Raw genomic sequence first — 22,900 nt, forward strand, 5'->3', positions numbered from 1 at the left:
TTAAGATGGGTGTGCAGGAATCCAAGTCTTAGACCCTTCTTGCAATTTGCAGCCATCTGACTTATCAAAGGCATGATGTGAATCTCTGCAGTCTACAGAGTGGGACACAGTTCCTTCATCAGAGCAGCTGGAGCACAATGTTCATTAAGTAAACAAATGAACATATTATCCACTTCCTCAAAAAATAGTTCACATTTATTGAGCTCTTGGTTATGCAAGGCACTTTGCCAAATGCCTTCCAAGGATTATTTTGCATCATCCTAATGAGGCAGGTCCCAGGATCATCATTACTTTACAGATGAGGAAACTGAGGCTTAAAGAGGTAAAATAACTCACTCTAGGCATAGGGTGATAGATTCTGGATTTGAACTCAGGCAGTCTGACCCCACATACCCTAATGATGTCATCCTTTATTTAATCCTCAGCACCACCTCCCACCAGTGTCTTAGGGAGAAACCCAATATTTATTGATGATGTTTATTGATTGCCACTAAGTGTCAGATGTAGCCCTCCATGCTAGTCACATTAACTCATTTCATCCTCATGAGCACTCTGTAAGGTAAACATTGCTACCCCATTTTACAGAGAAGGAAACTGTGGCTAAGAGATGTTGACTGTCCAGGATTCTGCTAGAAGCAGAATCATTTTAAAACACAGAACTATCTGGGAAAATTTCATTCTTCCTTCAACAACTTCGGCATTTTATAAAAGTAACTAATGTGAAATACACATATGAGAAAGGTACAAAGAAGGAAACTGGAGGCAACAGAGCCAAAAGGTTATCTGCAGGGTTCTAGTCCCAAAGCCATCCAAAATCAAGGAGCGGAGAGTGTGCATAAAGCTGGGTTAGTCTAGGAAGGTTCCATGGAGGGAAGGAAACTCCAGGTGGGCTTTGACGACTGGAAGAAATGTATTCTGCCAGGTATTCTAGGCAGGGGAATAGCATATTCAAAATTCAACTGGGGCCTAGAAACTGATTCAAGTAGCAAAGGGAAGCCCTGGTAAAATGGCATGTGGTTGAGGGAGGTGAACTTAGTAGGGGAAAGGCTTGTTTCCAGCTCTGCCTACTAGCCCTGAACCCACAACACGCTGAGATCTCTTTGTTTTACTCCAGCAAGTAGCCCATCAGGAGCCTAAGTGACAATGGGAAAAGGCAGAGAGAAAATAAATAAAGAAGGAAGTGATACCATATGCATCTCATGTGGGGTTTTCTGGAAGGAAGGGAGAAGCTGGGCATAGGGGGAGGAGAAGAACTTTAATTTGCACACGATGCAAGGCAGTCTCAGCTCTTCCTCTGCTCACCTCCCACCACCCCCACCCCGCCCCCCACCCCACCCCGCATTCCTTCCCCTGCCTCCCAGTATTCTGCATGCAACAGCAAATGTATGAATGATTGGATGGCTTGGCAAAACACTCTGAGATTTATTTCTGTTGGACAATCTTACATTCTTTTTTTTCCCCTGCTGACAACTCTGTCAACAGCAGGCTCCTCTATGAGGCTGTGAATTTGGAGATCACACATTGGAGGCAAATACTGTTGCTTAAAAACCAGACCAATAAAGGAAACTCCTGAGATCAGGGTGACCAGCAGCCCAATCTAGCCCATGACTTGGCAATCAATGAGACCTCAGAACTTGGTAAAAAGACCATCTGGGGAGAGGGGGACAGGGAAATAGTTCTGTGGATATGGTCAGTTCAAGGCATGGATGTGTTACCTGGAGATGATTCTAGTAGTTCAAAAACTAGATCTATCTGGATGCAATCCAGCTGTAGCTTTGTATTATTTCGAAGCTCAAGTGTTGAGAAGCTGCTAAGACAGTAGGGTACTAAATGTACCTAATGTGAAAAATATTTTGTCAAGTGTGAACATCTATATCAATGTAAAGGATTATAATTATTACCTTTTGGGGGAAGGGAAGAAAACTATATATTTCTTTAGTCTGTTTTTGGAAATTAGGTACCAGTAAAGGCACAAGCTTTAGAAGCACTGAATTTCAGAGCTGTGAAGAAATTATTTCATTCCATCAACAAGCATTTGGGACTGCATCTGAGAATCGGGTCCAGTGTGGGCTTTGAGGAGCTGGAGAGGAACCAGATGCAGGCTCCCGAGGTGCCTAAGGAGAGTGATAAACACCTTCATGGTGTTAAGAGAAAAGGGATTGGGGGCGAGAGAGGCATCTCAGTCACTCTGGGCATCAGGAAACACTTTGCATCTAAAGAGCAGTTAGGGCTGAATTCCAAACGAAGAACACAGTGGGTGTACCCATGCAAAGACATAGAGATCAGGGTAGAAAGAGGTGATGTGGGCATTTTAAGGACAGGACTAACAAAGGCCTGGCCTCCAAGACCTTCATTTTACAGATATGAAAACTGAGGTTCAGGGAGATAAGTAATTTACCTAAATCACCCAGGTAGGAAGTGGTACAACTCGATTCACCCCAAAGCCTGCTTTGACCACTCTACTATGCTGTTTACACAATAACCACAGAAAACAGCATCTAACTCCAAAGCGTTTAGAAACTTCCCCATAAACACACAGACAGTTAGTGGTAGAGCTGAGATTAGAACCCAGCTCTTCCTTCTCTGTCTTCCTCCTCCCAGTCCAGTACCCATTCCACCATGCCACACAGACCCTACTCATTTCCCAGTCTCACTGAGTCTTCAATACCCTGTCATATCCTTGCTCCCGGATCCTTCCCACGGCTTCCTCACTACCAAACTCAGTCATCAAGACTGATGCTTTCATTTCTTTTTCATTAAGTTGACACAAGGAATGAGGGCACTCTCCCTTCCCATGGCCTCTACTACCCTTGGAACTTCAGAGGTCAGGAAGTCACCAGGCATTCTCACTTCCAAGCCCTCCTTTTAAAGGTCAGCTGATCTGGGAATAAAATACTTCAGTGTCAGGCATTTAATTTTTAAAGAGAGAGCAAAATGGTAAGCAGACCTTAAAAATTGCTCTCGGCTTTGTGTGTAATCATCAGCAGGCTGGAGGTCACCGCCAATCTCTCAAGATTTTCCAGCTTAGAGGAGCAGGAGGACTATTTTTGTTCCAGGAGTCAGAGCAAATTGCAGACCTGACCCTACCTCCTTTATGCTCAAAGAGGACCCACCTGTACAACAAAGCTCAATTCTGTATTTAAGATCAGCCTTATCCAATGGTTTGACCACTAACAAAGAACCCATACAAAGGACAATAACTCTAGACAAATGTCTGGTCCTGAAAATCACACCTTAATCAGAAGCAGACATATGGCCAAATGCAGCCACAAAATAAGTGTTTGTTTAGTGTAGTGTAGTGTAGTGTAGTGCAGATAAGTATCTACAAAGGTATAGATATTCTCTAGTTAGTCTTTCTGTACCCTTCAACAGCTTTGCAAGGTAAGAATTACAGCCTCCTGGTTGGCAGTATGATGTGATGGTTAATACCGTCAGCTCCAGAGCCAGACAGTGTGACCCCCACCTCTGCCACTTATTAACTGTGTGACCTTGAGCAAGTTACTTAACCTCCCTGTACCTCTGTATCCTCAGCTGTGCAATGCAGATGATAATACCACCAATTTCATAGGATTACTGTGAGTAAATAAGTTAATAAATGTAAAGTGTTTATGGCGCATGGTAAAATTCAGTACGTGTACACTGCCGTGTCATCATCTCCATCATTTATATGAAGAAACAGTCCAGAGAGAGTGAGTGAACTGCTCATCTAGCCAGGAAGTAGAGGATCTGGAAGCGGACCTCAAGGCAAGGACTAACCTTTATTGAGGATTAACTATGTTGAGAGTTCATATAATCTCAATATCCATAAAAAATTGATGAGTAGGTATCATCGGCCCCAATTTATAGTAAAAGAATTCTAGATGCATGTGATTTATTCAGAGTCTCCCAGCTGGGAAGTGAAGTAGCAGCACCGAGGTTTGAACGCAGGTCTGCCTGATTCCCAGAGACCCTGTGGGGCCCCCCTGGGATCCCTGCCTGCAATGACATGCGATGGAACCTGCACACAGTGTGAGGGTCTGCAGCTCCCCAAGGGTCTGCTCTTAGCCAGGTCTTTTCATTATCTCACTAATTGTCATGATAATCTCTGGCGCAAAGTACTCACAGACCCTTTAATTGCATAAGGAAATACACTCAGAAACTGACTACACTGTATCAGGACTCACAGCTGAAGAAGAGGGTGGAGAAGCAACGGATTCAAATCAGGGGCCTGACTTCCAAACCTGTGACCATCCTCCGCCAAGCTCCTTGGACTACCTGAATTTGAAATCACATAAGAAATCTGCATTTCAGCTTCTGGAACACATGACAGTTTCTCACCCCAGATTGTTCTCAGCTCAGTATGAAAACATATAACAGGGTATGAATGCCTGAGTGAAAGAAAGACCTAAAGTTAAATTATTCCAGAACAGCGAGCTATTGTCAATGATTGACAACCAGTCTCAACTCTCACCAGTGACAGCCACACACAAAGTAAGGCTTCAAAAAGAGCTGGGTTCCCTTCAATTAGCAGAGCTGAAATGAAATCACTTAGAAAATTATACTATTGGGCAACTGGTGGGTTTTAAACATAATAAGAAAAATAAAGGCTTGGCCTGATGTTTACAATCAGCTGAGCAAGAGACATCAGTTGTGCTAGGACCTGGAATCATACCTTCTCCTGGAGCTCGTGCTTGTTTGCCTCTCTGCCACTGCTGCAGCCCTGGATCCATTCATTCCTTCATTCCTTTAGCAAATATTTATTGGTTCCCGACCACCAAGCATGGAAGCTACAATGTGAAGCAGAACAGATTTGGCCAGTGCTTCTTGGAGCTCCCAGACAAGCCAACAGGATGGTGATCCCCTGGATGGGTGACATCACGGGGAAAGGCAGGGTGCTCGGAGGCAGAGCAGAGAGAGGGTCCGACAGAAAAGAGATTTCACACTGAGTGGGAAACAGTCCTGTGAACAACAACAACAAAGAAGCCTGCCCAGTAGGCAGTGTGTTTGGCTATCGGGAGAAAGATAAAGGTGGCCCGGGCAGGGGCCAGGCAGCCTTGGAAGGGGTGGGCCCTCCTCCTGCTGCACCCACCTGTCTGTTCCCTGGGCATTCTGAAGTCACAGCTCTGGAAAGCTGGAAGAGCTTTGAGTCATTCAGCACCATTCATTCAATGAACTATGTCCCGGTCACACAGAGTGAAGTCAGAAAGAGAAAAACAAATGTCGTACATTAACGCATATATGTGGAATCTAGAAAAATGGTATTGACGATCATGTCTGCAAAACAGAAATAGAGACACAGACATATGGACACCAAGGCGGGAATGTGGGAGGGATAAATTGGGACACCGGGGTTAAGAGATATATATATATATATACACACACACACACACACACACACATGCTATTGATGCTATGCATAATAGTATTGATACTATATAAAACAGGATAACTAATGAGAACCTTCTGTATATATATAGCACAGGGAACTCTACTCAGTGCTCTGTGGGGACCTAAATGGGAAGGAAATCCAAAAAAGAGGGGATATATGTACATAGCTGACTCACTTCGTTGTACAGTAGAAACTAACAACATTGTAAAGCAACTGCACTCCATTAAACACACACACACACACACACACACACATCCCAGCATGTGTGAAGGCTCAGAAGGGAATGAGAGCAGGGCACACATAGGCACCTCCAAGTGATTCCCAGAGACCAGACCGCCCAGACCAGGTGATGGGTAAGTGGTAAAGGCTTGCACTTTATCCTGAGGCTATTGGCGGGGGGAACACTGAAGGCTGAAGACAGAGGAAGTAAGCCCTCGGATTTGGGATTTGCCAGATACCACTATGGCTGATACGCAGAGGCCAGGCTCTGAGCTCTGAATGACTGATTCCAGAGCCTGTGATCTTTACCCAGCCACAAATCGGCAGCATTCCTAGAATCTGGAGGGGTCTAAACAAGGAGAAATGGACAACAGAAAGACCTAAGTACCTCTGGTTGAAGAACAACTTCAGGACAGACGTGCTTCTCAGATCTGGATCCCAGTGGAGCAGAATACAGTGAAGATCAGATTCTGGACCTGCTTCTGTCTGTAACTAGCTGTTTACCACTGGACAAGTCAATGTCCAGCCCCTCACCCTGAGCCTTAGTATCCTCATTTGTGTGATGGGTGGAGGGTTAGGTAGCTAATCAAAAATGATCATGACTTTTAAAAAATTGATTATTACTTGCATTCAGTGAACTCTTACTCTGAGCTTGGTGTTATATCTCAGTTCACACCTACAAGCACCCTGTGAAGAGATTCGATTATCATCATCCCCATTTCATAGCATGGAAACTGAAATTCAGAGATGTTAAATAAGTTGATATTAAGTAAGTGTAGAAGCAGGATTTGAATCCAGCTTTCTGATGCTTAATGTGAAAACTTTCTGTTTCAGGGCTCTCAGAAATGTATTTCACAAGGATTTTCTGAGCACCTGGCCAAGGAGGGTATACAGACAAGGAAGCAAAGTCTCCCAGGGCAGAAGTCAGACACACATTCCTAGGCTGGGCATCCTGAATTCTAGCCCTGGCTGTGTGATGAATTCAGTTGGCCTGTATGTAGAGAGCATCGGGGTTGCAGTGCAGAGGAAGGGGTAGGGGAAGGGCTGTGACAAAACAGTCCCTCTCTTTCCTGTACTGTGGACTCCTGCTGTGTCCATAGGATATCACAAGATACCCAGGGCTTAGATGACCAACAGCTGGCACAGCTGTAACAACCCTCAGTGTTGCATCACCCCCAGTGAACTAAACCCCCAAATGGCCAGGGCAGGCTGCCCAGCGTGGTCCTTATTGGGCAGGTCCAGTCACCATGGTCTGGGCAGAAACTGCTCCTATGGCTCTCAGGGCCAGGCCATTCATGGTGGACAGAGCCCAAAGGGCAGACTCTGCAGAGAAGTCTCCTTGTGATACGTTGTGAGACTAGGTTAGACCTGAGGCCAAAATAAGGGAAAGATGCCCCAGGTGGCAAGCTCTGAACCCCAGGCAGCAGCACCAGCCAATTAGGGCTAATTAGCCAACTGCGGAGCAGGGGGCAGTGGAAAGGCTGGAGAGAGGCTGCAGAAAGATCTGCCCCCAGGCCCTTGGCAGCACCTGCAGGAGCCGAAGCCTGCAGACCTGCCCCTACCCCCAGGTGACCCGCCCGGCTCTGACTAATGAGCCACAGCCGGTGATGGAGGGTGTAACCTGCAGAGAAATGCTTTCTGCCTTCTTCTAATAAACTTTTTCCTGAGATCCACGGCTGGATTCTCCCATGGGTACAGCCCCAGGTGTTGGGGGAGGGAGACAGAGGCGCACAGTAACAGCTCATTTAGCAGGGAACAAATGGCTTCCTTTCAGGTCAACAAATACAACATGATGTACTCAGACAAGCGTGGGGGCCCGAGACCCATGTCTTGTGAATCGGAAAGACAGGCAGAGGACACTGCCACCCACACCTTCAAGAAATCCCCTGCTTCCAGAAGGTGAAAAAAGACCACAAGAACCAAAAAATGACATTTCCTTCAAACAACCCAGAAGGTAAAATGCAAAAGCATCCGCTAGAGTAGAATATTGAAATCAAGATGATTATTAATAGTAATAGTAGCTTATATGTGCGTGTACACTCCCTTGTCATTCATAATTTACTTTCACACGCATCAGCTCCTTGAAGCTTCACTACTACTTTATAGAGCGGGAAAGGCAAGAAGAGGAGTCCGCATTTTAGAGAGAAGGATCTGGGGAGGCCGCGAGCTTAAGCCTAAGATCCCACATGTCAAATGTCAAACTAAGTCTTCTTCTATTTATTTATTTTTAAAATTTTGGCAGTCAAAGCACTGAATCCTAACCACTAGACCACCAGGGGAACTTCAAAATAGTCAACTTTACGCTATGCATATCTCATCATAAATTTTCTTTTCTTTCTTTTTTGGCCATAATGCTTGGTTTATAGGATCTCAGTTCCCCGACCAGGGATTGAACCTAGGCCAATGCAGTGAAAGCCTGGGATCCTAACCACTAGGCCACCGGGGAACTCCCCCATCCAAACCTTCTAATTCCAAAGCACTGCAACTTTCCATGTTAGGTTGTCAGATCCAATCATTGCTATATTCCTTTTTATTCTTTTTTTTAATCATAATATGTTAGGACTGGAAAGGTCCTTTATAATTACCAGAATCCTGGAACCCGGAGAGATTAATATGCTCAAGACCACACACTGGGTCCTTGGTCTGCGTACTCTCTCCAGACCAATTTCTGCCTCCTCAACATCCATTCAATCCCCAATAACAAGGACTCTTGCTACAGATGCTAGTAATAAAAATACTTTTATGTTGTCACCTTAAAAACAGTAGATGCCAGCAACTAATGTATTTCTTTATTGACACGAGTCTTTACTTCTAATAAAGTAATAACCTTAATGTGATGGGAGAAAAGGCACAGAAGGGGAGAAGCAGGAGGGTTCCCTGTGAGCAGTAGGGACTCCATAAATGCTTGCTGAATTGAATAGAGTGAAATAAGCATGGACCCACAGGGAAAAGAGAGAAAGAGAAGGCATTTTCCACACACATAGATGGAAATGCATCTACTCTGTAAGAAGACACTGTGCTGGGAGTTTGGCACAAAGAAGACATTTGCCGTATTCCAAGCTGGTTTTCAACATCAGCTTCAAGCTTCCCACTGTCTTTACATCTCACACTCGCAGAGAGAACACAGCGGGATGTATGCTTCCAGGCAACCCCTTGGAAAATGTTTGACCTTCAATGAAGTTTTGACATTGTTTTCTGCGTCACCTAGGTGTCAATTTTTTTTTAGGGAAAAATTCTGGAGTCAAGAAAGGAGTATGTAAAGGAGGCAGAACTCTTAGTAAAATGCCAGTGACAGTGCAGTTACTGTAAGCTGATGTCAGAAGGCATTATCTCCTGCTGCCACTGAGCTCGCTCTCTAAAGGATTTTGCCTGATGGTGACTTCTGTCAATTTCTGTCTATTTTCGCTCCTTCTTTCAATCCACTGGTGGTTTCAAAGTATTTGGGGAAGGTTCCACAGGAGGTAGGAAATGTCACAGATCACCACTTAACACTTTGGTCTAGAAAAGTGTTCTAGTCATCACTATTATCTGTTGAACACCTGCAATGATAATGATTCTCTTATACTCAAAAGCATGGCTCAACTTTACTGAATATTTACTATGTGTTCAATGCTTAGCACCTCACATGCACTATTTTATTGAGCCTTCATATAACAATCCTCTGATGTTTAAGTTGCCCAAAGCTATAAAACTACCCAGTGGCAAAGTCAGATGCCAATGTCAGAGCCAGTGTTCTTTGCTGGTACCCTACCGTTCATTCTTGTATTCATTTGCACAATCCCTGTGTACCAGGCTTTGTGCTAGCTACTGGGACAGAGAGATATAAGACAAGACCATGTTTTTAGGAAGCTCACAGGAACTTGAGAAGTCAGATAAACTAAAGGTCACATATGATGTGCTAAGGGTAGTAACAGAAGGGATTGCTGGGTTCTCTGGGCACATCCCAGTCTAGGAGGTATTGAAGAAGATTCCCAGAAGAAATGATGCCTTGTTCTTGAAAGGGTCAGCAGAAGGCATCACACAAAGGAGGGCATGGAGGGCAGTTCACTCATAGTAGGCAAAGTGGGGAGCTGCCAGCACTGAGACATGGAGACATGGGAGAGCATTGGCAAGTTCAAGGGTCTTCTAAGTAATTCACAAGGGACTGCGCCCAGAAGAGACAATCAGGTAGTGAATGAACAGGAGACTGGAGAGGAATGAGGCTGAAAAACAGGGTAGGAACCAAAAAGAGGCTTTCTGCCAGTCTAAGGGGTTTGAGTTTTAGCCTGAAAGCCCAGGCAGCCCCTTGAGGGTTGGTATGCATGTGTGTGATGTTCAAGGGGAACACTTACAGCTTCCACCCCACTCCTCAGAGGGGAAAAGTGGGCAGCAACGCTTCCATCCTCTTGCCTCAAAGGAAAGGGACTGATTTATCTTCTGGGCGAAATCAGAAGAGAACAAACATGTGTGGCTACAGCAGATATGGGCTCTCCCGGCACCATTCCAACTTCATATTTGCATTTCTTATCCTTCTGTAGGAGACCCAGAAGTGACTACAGGGTGCTCTAGGGACCAAGCAGACACACTTGCGTGAGGCTTGGAAGGAGGAAGAGATAGATAGGCAGTATCTGCCATGTGCAAGGACAGTAACTCTTCTGCAGCAGTTCAGACGAAGATCCTCCTATCTCCAGCAGCAGTGTAGTCTCCACCCTATTATGCCATGGTGTGGTTGGGTAACCATGCTGACATCCAAGCTTGGCTCTTAAGCCCCTCCTGGAATGCTAATGGCTACCCAACACCCATTAATAAATCCTTTTCTGTTTAAATTATTGCATCTGCAACTAAGAACCCAATTGACACTATAGAACAATCCCTTTCATTCTGTCATTCAGAGTTTTCTGATCTCAGAAGATCCTCATTCACTGCTCATCCATGAAATAAGCCTACGAGGCCACATGTGCTCCTACAAGGAAAAGGGAAACCTGTCAATATCCAGTTCAACTTAAAGAGAAAGTTCAGGAGGCAAAACCTAAATTCTCCAGTGACGCATTAACAGAAATAAGACCATGCCTCATCTTTTTCAACTGCAGTATTCATTTCCCATTTGGTTTTTAACTTGGAGAGAGAAAAGGCACGAGTATCTCTCAAAATCTTCCCCCACCCAGCACCAAAAAAACAATGAGCTCACATTTGTGCTTTGGAGGTAGGGAAACCAGTTAAAATCAGCCATTTGGCTGGAGCAAACACAATTCCAGAGTCAGTCTGGAGTAAGAGAAGGGATGCTTCTGTGCTAATCAGAAAAGCACTGGGAGCCCATGGGGTACAGAAACTTCAGCAATGAGATGCAATCTGTTGATTACCAGGAAACCTGTTTTGCAAAGAGGTCATAATCTCAAACTCTCAGCTCACTTGTATCATTTGCAGGGGGCTGATTTCCCCCTTGACACTCACAGAATTGCCCAACACACCTGTTTCCAAAGCATGTGGTCTCCACACCTGAACCTCTTGGAGCTGAAAATGAGGGAAGAATAAGAAAGAGGAATATAACTAACCCTGCGTGGAGTCATAAAGGACTAGACAAGATAGGAGCTAAATTAAAGAAATACCAACCAGGAAGCCTAAAGTTTTCTAGTCCTTGAACCTCTTATTAGCAAGCTCAGTTTTCCCCTCCCTAAACCGAGGAGACAAAGATGGCAAGTAAAGCTGTCTTTGCTGAGTAACTAGTTCACACAACAATGGGAGGTGGTGAGCAAAACAGGTGATAATTGCACTCAAGGGCTGGCAACCCTATGAGAAAGTTGAGGGAACACAGGAAACGATGGGAATAGGTGTGGCAGAGACCAACACCCATCCTCCCCATCCTCTAGCACAGCACCCAGTTCTGACCCATGGCCACCCAGAATAAAGACGGTGCTCTTATTCTCCCTTCTGTTAGAAGTGGCCCACTGACTCGGTCCTGGCCAAGGAGAATGTAAAAAGAAATTACGGGTCCAACTTCTCGCCATGCCCTTAAAAGAAATGGGGAGGGGGGTCCTCTCAGCCATCTAGTTTGAATGAGGAGGTGGTGCTGTCCCATCGTGGATGATAAGAATGACAGCAATGTCAAGAGGATGGAGCAGGAGGAGTCGCAAGAAGAGCCACTAGAAGAGCTTGGACCCTGCGTGACTTCACCACTGGGAGCTGCCCTCTGCACTCAGACTTTTAAATGACTGAGACATCTAATTCTACCATTTTAAAGACACATTCAAGCTGTTTTATTTGGTATCTTGGCTACCTGCTGCTGGATCGATATTCTAATTCTCTGAGATGGCATGCCAACACTTCACTTATCCAGCAACCTCACTTTTCCAGAAAACAGTTGTAAACACAGCTAGAAACAAAAAACCACCCTCAAACAGCCAAACTTATATTGTCACTGGAGACTGATGGACTTAATTATGGGGATGGTACCCTGGCCAAGACTTGGTCGGTGTTTATGGACCCTTATCACATCTGCATTTCCAGTGAGCATGGTTCCTGATATTTTAGCCCACAGCCAACAAAAGGATGGATAGAAAGGGGAAAAGATTGCTTTTAGAGGCAGATAAACTGACAGTACCAAGACATGAAGACACAATCTGACAGTGAGGGAAGGTATAAAAAATAGAGATTAGAATTTTAAGTCCATATATCCATATGTCTAGGGCCACCCATATATAAGGGCAAACAGTCTTGCATCTCTAAATAGCCCTTCAGTTCAGTTCAGTTCAGTCGCTCAGTCGTGTCCGACTCTTTGCGACCCCATGAATTGCAGCACACCAGGCCTCCCTGTCCATCACCAACTCCTGGAGTTCACTCAGACTCACGTCCATCGAGTCAGTGATGCCATCCAGCCATCTACCAAATATATAGCTTGATACAATAGTTGATGTTCAAAATGCTATTTCTTAGTCGTAATCTATTTTAAAAAGCAAGAAAGTATGTAATTCATTTATAAATATTTTCTAAACATTGGTTATCTTGAAGCTACACTTATTTGAAACATCTCAGTCTATGTGGTGCCATATATATAATTTCATACAATTCAACGTTAAATGAAATACATTTGGACACCACACTTGTAGTCAGGGTTAAAACCATTCACTCTGAACCTATGTTTTTTTCAGGCCTCACCCTGTATGTAATGTCTTAGAGATGAATCAGACACATCATTGCTGTCTGGTAATTCCTGGTCTAGATTTAAGAGACAAATAAAGAGATTACTATAACACTAGCTCAAACCTCTCTGGGTGGAAAATAAGATGCAATGTAGATGAAAAAAAGATTACTGTCTATGATCTAAAAGAAACTCTTACACAATGATAAAAAGATGAACCATTCCAAGAAAAATGAGCAAAGACAATGAATTATCTGTTCATCAAGAAGCAAATCCAAATGGCCAATAAATGTGAAATGATGCTCTTCGTTGGTAGACATCAAGAAAATACAAAGTAAATAGCAATGAGATCACTTGTTACTTCTCAGGTTAACAAAAGTGAAAGACATTTATAATATGTGCTGTTGACAAAGACATAGGGAAATGTTACTTCGTACCTGGTTAGTGGAAATGAGAATTATTATACTTTCTTTGGAAAGATATATAGTACCACCTTCTAAAACTTCAAAAAGCGCATATCCTTCGACTCTTTAGTATTAGTTTGGGGAATCATAAAAGTTAAAACATCAGCAGATACTGACAAATGTACAAGGATGCTTATTTCATCATTGTTTGTAAAAATCAGTGAAACAAAAGTAAATGCCCATCAGGAGAGAAATGGTTGAAAAATCAGTGGTATGTTCATACCACTGAAACTTATACAGCCATTGAAAAGAGTGACAAATCAATGCCAGCTGTCTTTGGGTGGGGGTGGGGACTGGAAGGGAACAGTTTTCCATAGTGTTTAAAGTGATAAAAGCAATATGCCAAGGAATGTATATATGATCTCATGTTTTACACCCATGATAAAAATCCCTATATATATGAACATATTCTGTAAATGTTACAGGAACTTAGAAGAAGATATGGAAGGCAGCCTCATTGTTAAATTAGTTTGAGGGGCAAAGGAGAGTAAATAAATATTTTTCTAAAAAGATGTCTAGGATAAAAAGTAAATAGTTTGCATAATAAGGCAGAACAAATAAACTTCTATCTATCTACATATGCTAGCGTTTGTGTTTAAAGAGACAAATAAAAGGATGGTCACCAAATTATAGGCAAGACAAATAACTAGAATTTCAAGTGTTTTTTTACTAGTTTCTAAAGCTTTTTCTATACTTTGGCATTTTTACAATGAATTTGTTTTATTTATATGATTTGGAAAATTAATAAAGTGATAAAAAAAACAACCCATGTCAGTGCTGGTCAATGTTGAGTGATATTAACTAAGAAGCCTGCGTGGGGGGCATGATACCTGATCTTGACGTCAAGATTTTATGGGGTTTGGAGGATATCTGAAAGAGGAGGGTGTTTCTGGCAGGAAGAACTAGAGAACTAGTATGATAGTAGAAATAAACACGGGGACATCTAGCTCATCCGGAACAGAAGATAAAGAATAAGCTAATGGATGCAGTTCCATGACCACCAAATAAAACCAAACAGGAAGTAGAAGTGGCCACCATAATGCATGGACACAAATGTGACTTTTAGAGTTAACATTAACACATGAAAACAGCTTGGTTTCTCCAAGCGCTACAAATTGACAAATATTTTGAGCTCTGAGGACTCTGTCCACAGTGACACCATGTGTCTCAGTCAGATGTGAACTGCAGTTGGGTAACAGTTTCATTTTAATCCCTCCTTCCTGTCAGTTGCCAACTTGGCTATAAATAATTGCTTGCAGAAAAAAAATATGTCACTAAAGATCTAAGCTCAAGCTACCAAAAAAATGGTCATTTTGAAGTGAGAAGAAGTCATATTCTGCATGCTAATTAAACAAGATGTCTCAAGACCTAGGGCTCAGAGCTCATTTTTTTTGAAAAAAAGATTCCTATTTATTAAAAGCCTATGAATACAAATGAATTCTTTACTTAGTATTCACTCTTATTTAATTCTGCCCCCTTTGAGACAGGAACTACATGTGCTTTGCTGATAAATTGAAAGGTTTTCTGATGTCATGGGGCCCCTGTCATCTGCAATACGGCTGTTTATGCCACAGGTGTACATACTAATGGTACAGGGTTCTTGCACTGTTACCAACAAAGAGCCCAACTGATGGTCACTTTCTTGCTCAGGGCAACCAGGATCACAGAGCTGCCCAAGGTAGTAATTTTCAAGCTGAGAGGTACTCCCCTTGCTCTTTCACAAAATACTTCTTGCTCTGTAAGTGGAAGTTAAAATCACAAGGACCCCAACTTTCCTATTCCCATAACCATATTAGGAAGCATGGCGGATATGTTATTACTCCATTTCCAAGGAATTGAAGGAGAACTCATCAGGTAACCCTTCTTATACCTAACAGTGAAACAGGAGAAAAAACTCAAGTCCTTGAACTTAAAGCCTGTGTCTTTTTATTTAGTGATCTGCTGAACATTGGGCTGACAATGAAAAACACAGACCAGGAGAACTTTCATCATTTTAAGCTTTGCTGGCTTTTAAGAGCAGCAACAAGAATCAGTCAGTGAAAAACAAGAGATTGGAGAATGAAAATGAGAACAGAAGATGTCAGACACATGGGGCCCCAACCCCATTTCCACACTTATTGGCAATGAGAGTCTCAGCATCCATTTAGCCTTATCGTGCCTCAGTTTCTTTCTGTAGAAACATGGTGTCGTTTTGAGAATTAATGGGGTAACACATGAAAAGTGCCCGTAAGCACAAGACAGGTACACAGGAAAGATAACTGCTATGAAGGCAGCAATGACAATGATGATGACAAAGATGGTGATGATAACAACAATGACGATGGCAATGATTCTACTGCTAAACAACCCCAGCATCTTAAATAGGTGCCAGAATCTCACACACTTGAGTAGCAAAGAGCACAGACTACCTGTGCCCAAATCCTATTTATACCACTTAGCTGCATCTCATAAAAGCTGGTAGAGTTTTGCCAAGAGAACACACTGGTCATAGCAAACACCCTCTTCCAACAACTCAAGAAAAGACTCTACACATGGACATCACCAGAAGGGCAACACCGAAATCAATTTGATTATATTTTTTGCAGCCAAAGATGGAGAAGCTCTATACAGTCAGCAAAAACAAGACTGGGAGCTGACTGTGGCACAGACCATGAACTCCTTATTGCCAAATTCAGACTTAAAGAAAGTAGGGAAAACCACTAGACCATTCAGGTATGACCTAAATCAAATCCCTTACAATTATGCAGAGGAAGTGACAAATAGATTCAAGGAATTAGATCTGATAGACAGAGTGCCTGAAGAACTATGGACGGAGGCTCATGACATTGTACCAGAGGCAGTGATCAAGACCATCCCCACGGAAAAGAAATGCAAAAAGGTTGTCTGAGGAGGGCTTACAAATAGCTGTGCACAGAAGTGAAAGGCAAAGGAGGAAAGCAAAGATATACCCATTTGAAGGCAGAGTTCCAAAGAACAGCAAGGAGAGATAAGAAAGCCTTCCTTAGCGATCAACACAAAGAAATAGAGGGAAAAAACAGAATGGGAAAGACTAGAGATGTCTTCAAGAAAATTAGAGATACCAAGGGAACATTTCATGTAAAGATGGGCACAATAAAGGACAGAAATGGTATGGACCTAACAGAAGCAGAAGATATTCAGAAGAAGTGACAAGAATACACAGAAGAACTAAACAAACAAAAAAAGATAAAACAAGTTAATCCATCTTAAGTATGTAGAGCCGCACATTGCCCATAGGAAATTTTTGTTTCTTTGAAAAAAAAGCAGTTGGAGAAAAGGATCTACAGGTTCAAGTTCTATTATGTTACCTGGTCAGGATTTCCAGTCCAAAAGAAATAGTGTGATTTAAAAAAAAAAGGCAGGGGGGGTGGGGGGGTGGGGGTGGGGTACAGTCTCTAGAATCAAAAAGACTTGAGTTCAGATGCAAGTTCTGAAATACATTAGCTAGGTGAGCTAGGACAAGTTACTCAACATCTCTGATCCATGGTTTCTTCTTTATTCATTAACATCTCAGCAAATATTTTATTGATATTTATTGTACCGGGCACTGTTCTAGTTGAGGATTATAATGCCATTCCTAGGACTGCTATAATGATTAAATGAGAGGATACAGGTTGTATGTCTAACCCAGTGCCTGTCACATATCAGTTCAGCTCAGTTCAGTCGTTCAGTCATGTTCAACTCTTTGCGATCCCATGGACTGCAGCAGGCCAGGCTTCCCTGTCCCTAGCCAGCTCCCAGAGCTTGCTCAAACTCATGTCCATAGAGTCGGCGATGCACCAATTAACAGGAGCTGTAGCCCAACTCAGACGGCAGCTGCTACCTATGCCAAGTTCTAGAGGCCTCCAGCATCAGTGGGTGCCTCACTGACAAAATATCCCCAAACCAAAATCTCAAACCATCCCATTAGGTGCTGTAGCATAACTACTGAATCACAAACTATGTCCTTGGTTGCTCACCAAACTCTCAAGAAAGTAACTCCATCCACAGTTGTGGTTCAGAAAACTTCAGACATGCAGATGAGCATTCAAAAAGGGAGTTTCTAAGAGTCCCAGGCAATGCGGACCCTACTAGGGCTGAGCACCAGCAATACACGCCCCTCTTCAGGAAGCAGCCATACCCACTAGATTCTTCTGTCCCATTGAGTCATGCATTAAAGGGAAAGCAGAAGTTTCCCTCTCCCTTTCTGGGACCAACTATCACATTTGAGAAGACAGACTGAGCCTTGTGCCCCGGTCCTGGGTTCTTCCTGGCTCAAGGGGCTCAGCCAAGTGCTGTGGACATCTCACGTGTGCCTTCCTTTCTCATCCATGAAAGGATAATGGCGCCTGTGGAGGTGTGGGTGAAGGGCTCCACAGCCTCATAAGCTCTGAGCAAATACTGGGCATACAAACCTGAGTTTGATGCTTTTCCTCTCGGTGCCCACAGGTCCACTCACGGGGTAGACTGGACAGAGCGGAGGCAATAAGATGAAGGAGATCTGGGTTTGCATCTGGACCCCACTCCCACTTCCCTGTCTAATCTGGCCAATTTACATAACCTCTTGGAACCTAGCTTTCACTATTGGTAAAATAAGGATTGTAACACCAATCACATAAGGCTATTGTGAAGATTACTGAAGCAATTTATTTAATTTAATTAAAAAATAAACCAAATTAGTATGTGTTCACTTATACCATATTTGCTGGGCACTTACTACATGTACAACTATGCATTAAGAATTACAGCATATATATACAGATATATATTCCATGATCCCTGCATATGATCTAGCCAAGAAAATACAATGTAAGACAAAGGTTAGGAAGAAATTCAAGTATTTAATAGCATATACATTAAAAATAGAGGGTATTTAGGCGGGAGTAGGGAGAACTGTCACTTTTTACACATACCATTTGAATTTTTAAAATTTTTGTAATCAAAATAAAAATATAAAAATAGTGAGAGCAAAATAAAATAAGAAAAAAGATGTTATGACTGTTAATCACCCTCTAGAAGCTCTTGAGATGAATGTATCCACTGACCTTCGCTCACATAGCTTTGTGCCCACTACTGTGTTATATATACCTTGAGATTGAAGAGGTGGATCAGTTACCCTCACTTGGAAGGAACTTACAATATACTGGGAGAGAAGAACACATGGATAGTACTTCCAAGGAAGTGTGTTAAGAGTGCTGAGGGAACGTGGCTTCCTGAGGGAAAAGGATCCCTGAGTGGATGCCACTTTTGAGATGGATCCTTAAAGATGAGTGGACTCCATCAGCCAAAAAAGTAGGAGGTATTTTCCAGACAAGAAAAGAAGTCTGCACCTGCAAATTTATGAAAACTGTGTATGGTATGCATGTGAAATGTAAGTGTAGTGTGTGTGTGTGTGTGTGTGTAAGAGAGAGAAAGATCTGTGGCAATGCTGTGTGTGTGAGGGTTTAAGTTTGCTTATTAGCACGCATGTGTGTAGTGTGTGCGTAGATGTGTGGTAAGAGAATGTATCTATGTATGTGTGAAGCCCATTGAGAGGGAGCAAGAAGGCCAGGCTATGAAAGGCCTTGAAGTCTATGGTCAGTGATTTGAATAACATGCTTTAGGCAACAGGGAAACTCTGGTGTGTTCTGGTCAAATCAAACCCTAACCCTAACCCTTTAGACAGATGATGTCACACTTGTGGAGAGGGACCATACTGGAGGTCCCTCTCCAGTATGAGTTGGAAGCTCTGAGAATACTCTGGACTAGAGTCAAGGAGGCTGGAGTGAAGACAAGTTGTAATGATTTTCCCATTACTCTTGGTTCTGGGTGGCAGGTTAAGAGCGTTCACTACACTATCCTTTATTATTCTTCTTTCCCCCAAGGTTAAATACATTAAGAATGCACTATTTTTTAAAATGTCAATTCTATGGAAGACAAATCTAAAACAAAGGATGCCTCCCTTCCAAAGTCATTCCGATACCAGCAGGTCCAAATGGAGTGCCCCAGCTTGACCCAAATAGGAGTATGCTCTTGGGGCTATGAAAGCACAAGCAAACTGACTTCCTTTGGAACTCTGACCCTCCATACTGACAGTTGGAGTTTAAGCCAAGGAAAAAATAAGGAACAGAGCTAATGGCTTTGTGCAGCACAAGGTTTCCTTCATAAGTCATTATCTGATGATGTCAACGCTGAGGGCCAAGCTAGTTTAATGCCAATGAGTCTTTTGCAGTTTGGGGTTTTCCTTTGCATTTTAAAAAATTCATATAATACAAAACTCTGCTTCATGTGGGCCCTTCCTTCTCCTTCTCAGTACTGGAATTCCTCCTGTTACCCTCTGCCTGTGTCTCCCTCCTCTTCCTCCCCCTCCCTTTTTTGTCCTCCCCCTCCTCCTCCTCTCTCCCTCCTCCTTTCTTGTTCTCCATCTCGCCTCCCTCTTTCCCACTGTTGTATTTGAAGTCTTAAGCTGTCTCTGTCTCTCCTTCTCTTACTACTGCCCCCCCCACCTTTTCCTCTTTCCCTCTTTTCTCTCTCCCTTCCTTCTCTCCCCACCCTATATTCCTTCCCATTAAGTGAAAAAGCTTTGATTTTAGAAAAGGAGCAAGGCCTTTACTAGCACAAGAGTCAGACCAACAAATAGGGTCACAGTAAGGTGACTACCTGAGTCTAGCTTCAAGAAAAGAAAAGAAAAAACCTTGTAAAAGAGAGAGGACTGAATGGTGGCCCTTGAGTCCAACGAAGGCAGGTGGGGCATATGGCTCCCAGTTGTCCCTGGACACCAGTACCACTAGGCAGTCTTCCAGCTGGACCATTTCTATTTGCAAATAAGCCCCAGCCAGTCCCCCTCTATTCTACTGGGAGTGAGATGGCATAGCCACTGCCTCACGGCACTGCTTAGCTACTCCTCTGGATCAGCTTGGAAAGGAAGAAAAGCCATACAATTCAGAACCAGTTACAGTTCAGCACTGCAGGAGATTTCAGGGACCCCCTGTTTTACCCCAGTCCGGTCACTGGTGAAGGAAGTGGGTTCCCAGCTTGCTAAATGCCAGGGGGACCCATTATCAGAAAACCCAGACCTACGACCTGTTGCAAAAATGCCTCCACCCTGGGAACACCTCTAGGTTTTTGCCTTCTGGACAGAAATCTACTTTCCAGGGTCCAGAGATATAAACAGAAGAAGATTAAAATAGAAACAGAACGGGGTTAAAATGCACTCAGTACACATCAGAAATCCACTGCATGTTCCCCGCAAGAAGGATTTGAGCAGTAAAGTCTGTGGGAGATGCGGCTGCAGTGGTGGACGGCTCTAGGCTCTGAGGACCTTTTTAATATGGCTGTATTGTAATACCGCAGTGCCAAAAAAAACCCCGCCAGTCCTTCCCCCAAAAGCAAAAGGAAGCCTCGCTCAGCAGCAAGAACTTCCCAGCTCTGGTAACAGATTGCCTCTGTTTTACACCCGTTTAATAACCGCTTTACTGAACGCAAGCCGGGGAAATGTGTATCCTCGAAAGGCACGACACAGAAACCTCCCTCTGCAACGACGCGATTCCTCGGACATGAAACTAAAATGAATTCATCGGAACTCAGCCTCCCAAAGCAACAGCAAAGCGACTGCAAGGCGATTCACAGGCGAGAGCCCCTCAGCGTTGGGGGGGGGGGGGGGGGGTGGGGGTGGGGAAGGCAAGCAGGGGACACACCTTTACTGAGCTGTTTGAAACATGCTGCCTACAAAGTCCTTCTAGACCGGGCTGCCAAGGGTTAATTTCCTCTGCAACAATTGATTATCTTGCTCTCTTTCTCTCACACACACACCCCTACAGCACCCACACAACCTCCGCCACTACCACACATTTGAATCTTTTTAATCTTAAATTTCCAGAAATTCCCTGATCAGCCCTATCTTTTTAGAACAGCCCCTCCACCTGGGCTGGATTCCCACCTCATCAACAGTGAAAGCCCAGAGAGCTGGGCATAATTATTTTTCTACAAGGTTATGCCTAATTGGCCACTAACCTAATTGATTAATCATCTCATTTTTCAAGACAGCATCAAAGAGCCAAGCTGAGTGGGAAAAAAGAAAACATGAGTCTGGGTAGTACGTGGGGTAAAATTACAGATACTGGGGAAAGACATCCCTCCCCAGCCAGCTTGCCTGGTTTTTGGACACGGAGGTGGCCAGAAAAGAACAGAAAACCTAGAACATGCTGGGAAACTCGCAGAACCTCAAAAGAACTGAGCTGGGAGCCTCGACGCCACCCAGCCAGCCTGAGTGCAGCCGCCTCCGAAGAAGTTGTTTCTTCCAGGTCAGAAAGGGTTAAATGGCTGAGGGCAAACCCAGCCTCTGCTGGCAAGGGGAAGCAAAAGCCGCCAGTCTCAATGTCGGGGAGTCCGCCTGGAGCACCCGGCCGTCCCCCGCCCCCCGGGGTTCGCCCTCTGGCTGCGGCCGCAACTTGCGCTGCGCAGGGCCCTCGCCCGCGCCTTTGCGCGCCACCCAAAACTTTGCGCACACTGCAGCCAACACCGCCTGCCTCGCAGCCAGCCGCGCGCCACCGAGTGCCCTGGACAGCTGCCTGTGGGGCTTCGGCTTTGGACTTTTCCCTCAGCCGCTTCCGATTCCCACCCAGGGGGCTCCCTCGCGGTTGCGGGAGCTCCGCACCCGCCCTGCGCTGGGCTGGCAGGCGGTGCGGGCGCTGCGTTCCAGATGACCACCTCGCCGGGCCGGGCAGCACCCCAGGGACAGATTGGTCCCCTCTGCCGCCCCTGCCCCTGCCCGCCCACCCCGAGCCTCCCACGCCTGAGCGAGCGAGCGCAACACCTTCTCCTACCTTCCCCGCCGGCCGCCGAGGACCACACTCTCCGCTCAGCCCTCTCGACTCATCCTCCGGCTGCAGCAGGAGAGGGCGAGGGGGCTCTGCTTTTGTTCCCTGGGGGTGGCAGGTCCGTTTGGGGCCAGGGCGCACGCAGGAGACAGCCGCGGAGCTGGGTATCCCTGACTGGGGACGCTCACTCCCAGCAGCTCTGCCGGCAGCAGTAGCGGCAGCAGTAGAGATAGTGCCGGCTCTCTGCAGGCCACATCTTTCATACCTTATACATCACTACCGCATTCCCCCGAATAGGGGAGCCCCACAGCATTTCGCCACCTAGCGCAGAATGCAGGCGCCCGCATCAGCGGCGAGGCCGACTCGGACAGGACGTGAGCACCGCTGGAGGGAAGAAAAACCTCAGTACCCACTCATAAGTTCCCTCCCAGCTCTGAACACAGCGAGGCCAAAACTTGCAGCCACTCCACAGCCTTCACATTTTGGGACTCTCTATTCCCCAGAGAAATCTGGACTTCAGACCAAGTAATGATGGTTTATTAGAGGCAGTCCTCCGGGAGCTGTCGCTAGACTTTTGGCCTGCACGTACTTTTACACAGCCTCATCCTCGGCGGAGTCTTCACACACATGAGGTTTTGCCGCAGCAGACACGTACTGTCTTGCACGAGCAGAATCCTCAGAGAGGAAGTTCTGCCCTGCCCCAGGATCCAGTGTGTGGGCACAGGAACAGACAGACAAGGGTTCCAGTTGCAGTTGTTGAGATCTTAAGCAAATTCCCAAATAAATGATGGAGGCTCCATTTCTTCATCTGCAAAATGGGGACCAGATTATCTGTCTCATAGGATTATTGTGAGAACCAAATGAGATAAACGTTGATCTCTACAGGTTAAGTGATAGCAAATGGTAGGACTTTTCCCTACTCACAGTAAGTCTGCTCTTC

General features: G+C 44.6%; 1 protein-coding gene across 1 annotated transcript in view; it reads right to left on the reverse strand.

Moving 5' to 3' along the window:
* The window catches only part of DAB1 (DAB adaptor protein 1), a 1,332,660-nt gene extending 1,310,379 nt beyond the window's left edge, over positions 1-22,281 (reverse strand). Inside the window, exon 1 of the transcript XR_015160070.1 lies at positions 21,967-22,281. The gene's annotated coding sequence lies outside the window, so the exon portion shown is untranslated. The remainder of the gene's footprint in view (positions 1-21,966) is intronic.
* Positions 22,282-22,900: the final 619 nt, after the last annotated feature.

Source organism: Bos grunniens, chromosome 3, assembly GCF_055505025.1.
Source record: "Bos grunniens cultivar Pamir isolate PY7600 chromosome 3, Bosgru_T2T1.0, whole genome shotgun sequence".
Lineage (NCBI taxonomy): Eukaryota > Metazoa > Chordata > Mammalia > Artiodactyla > Bovidae > Bos > Bos grunniens.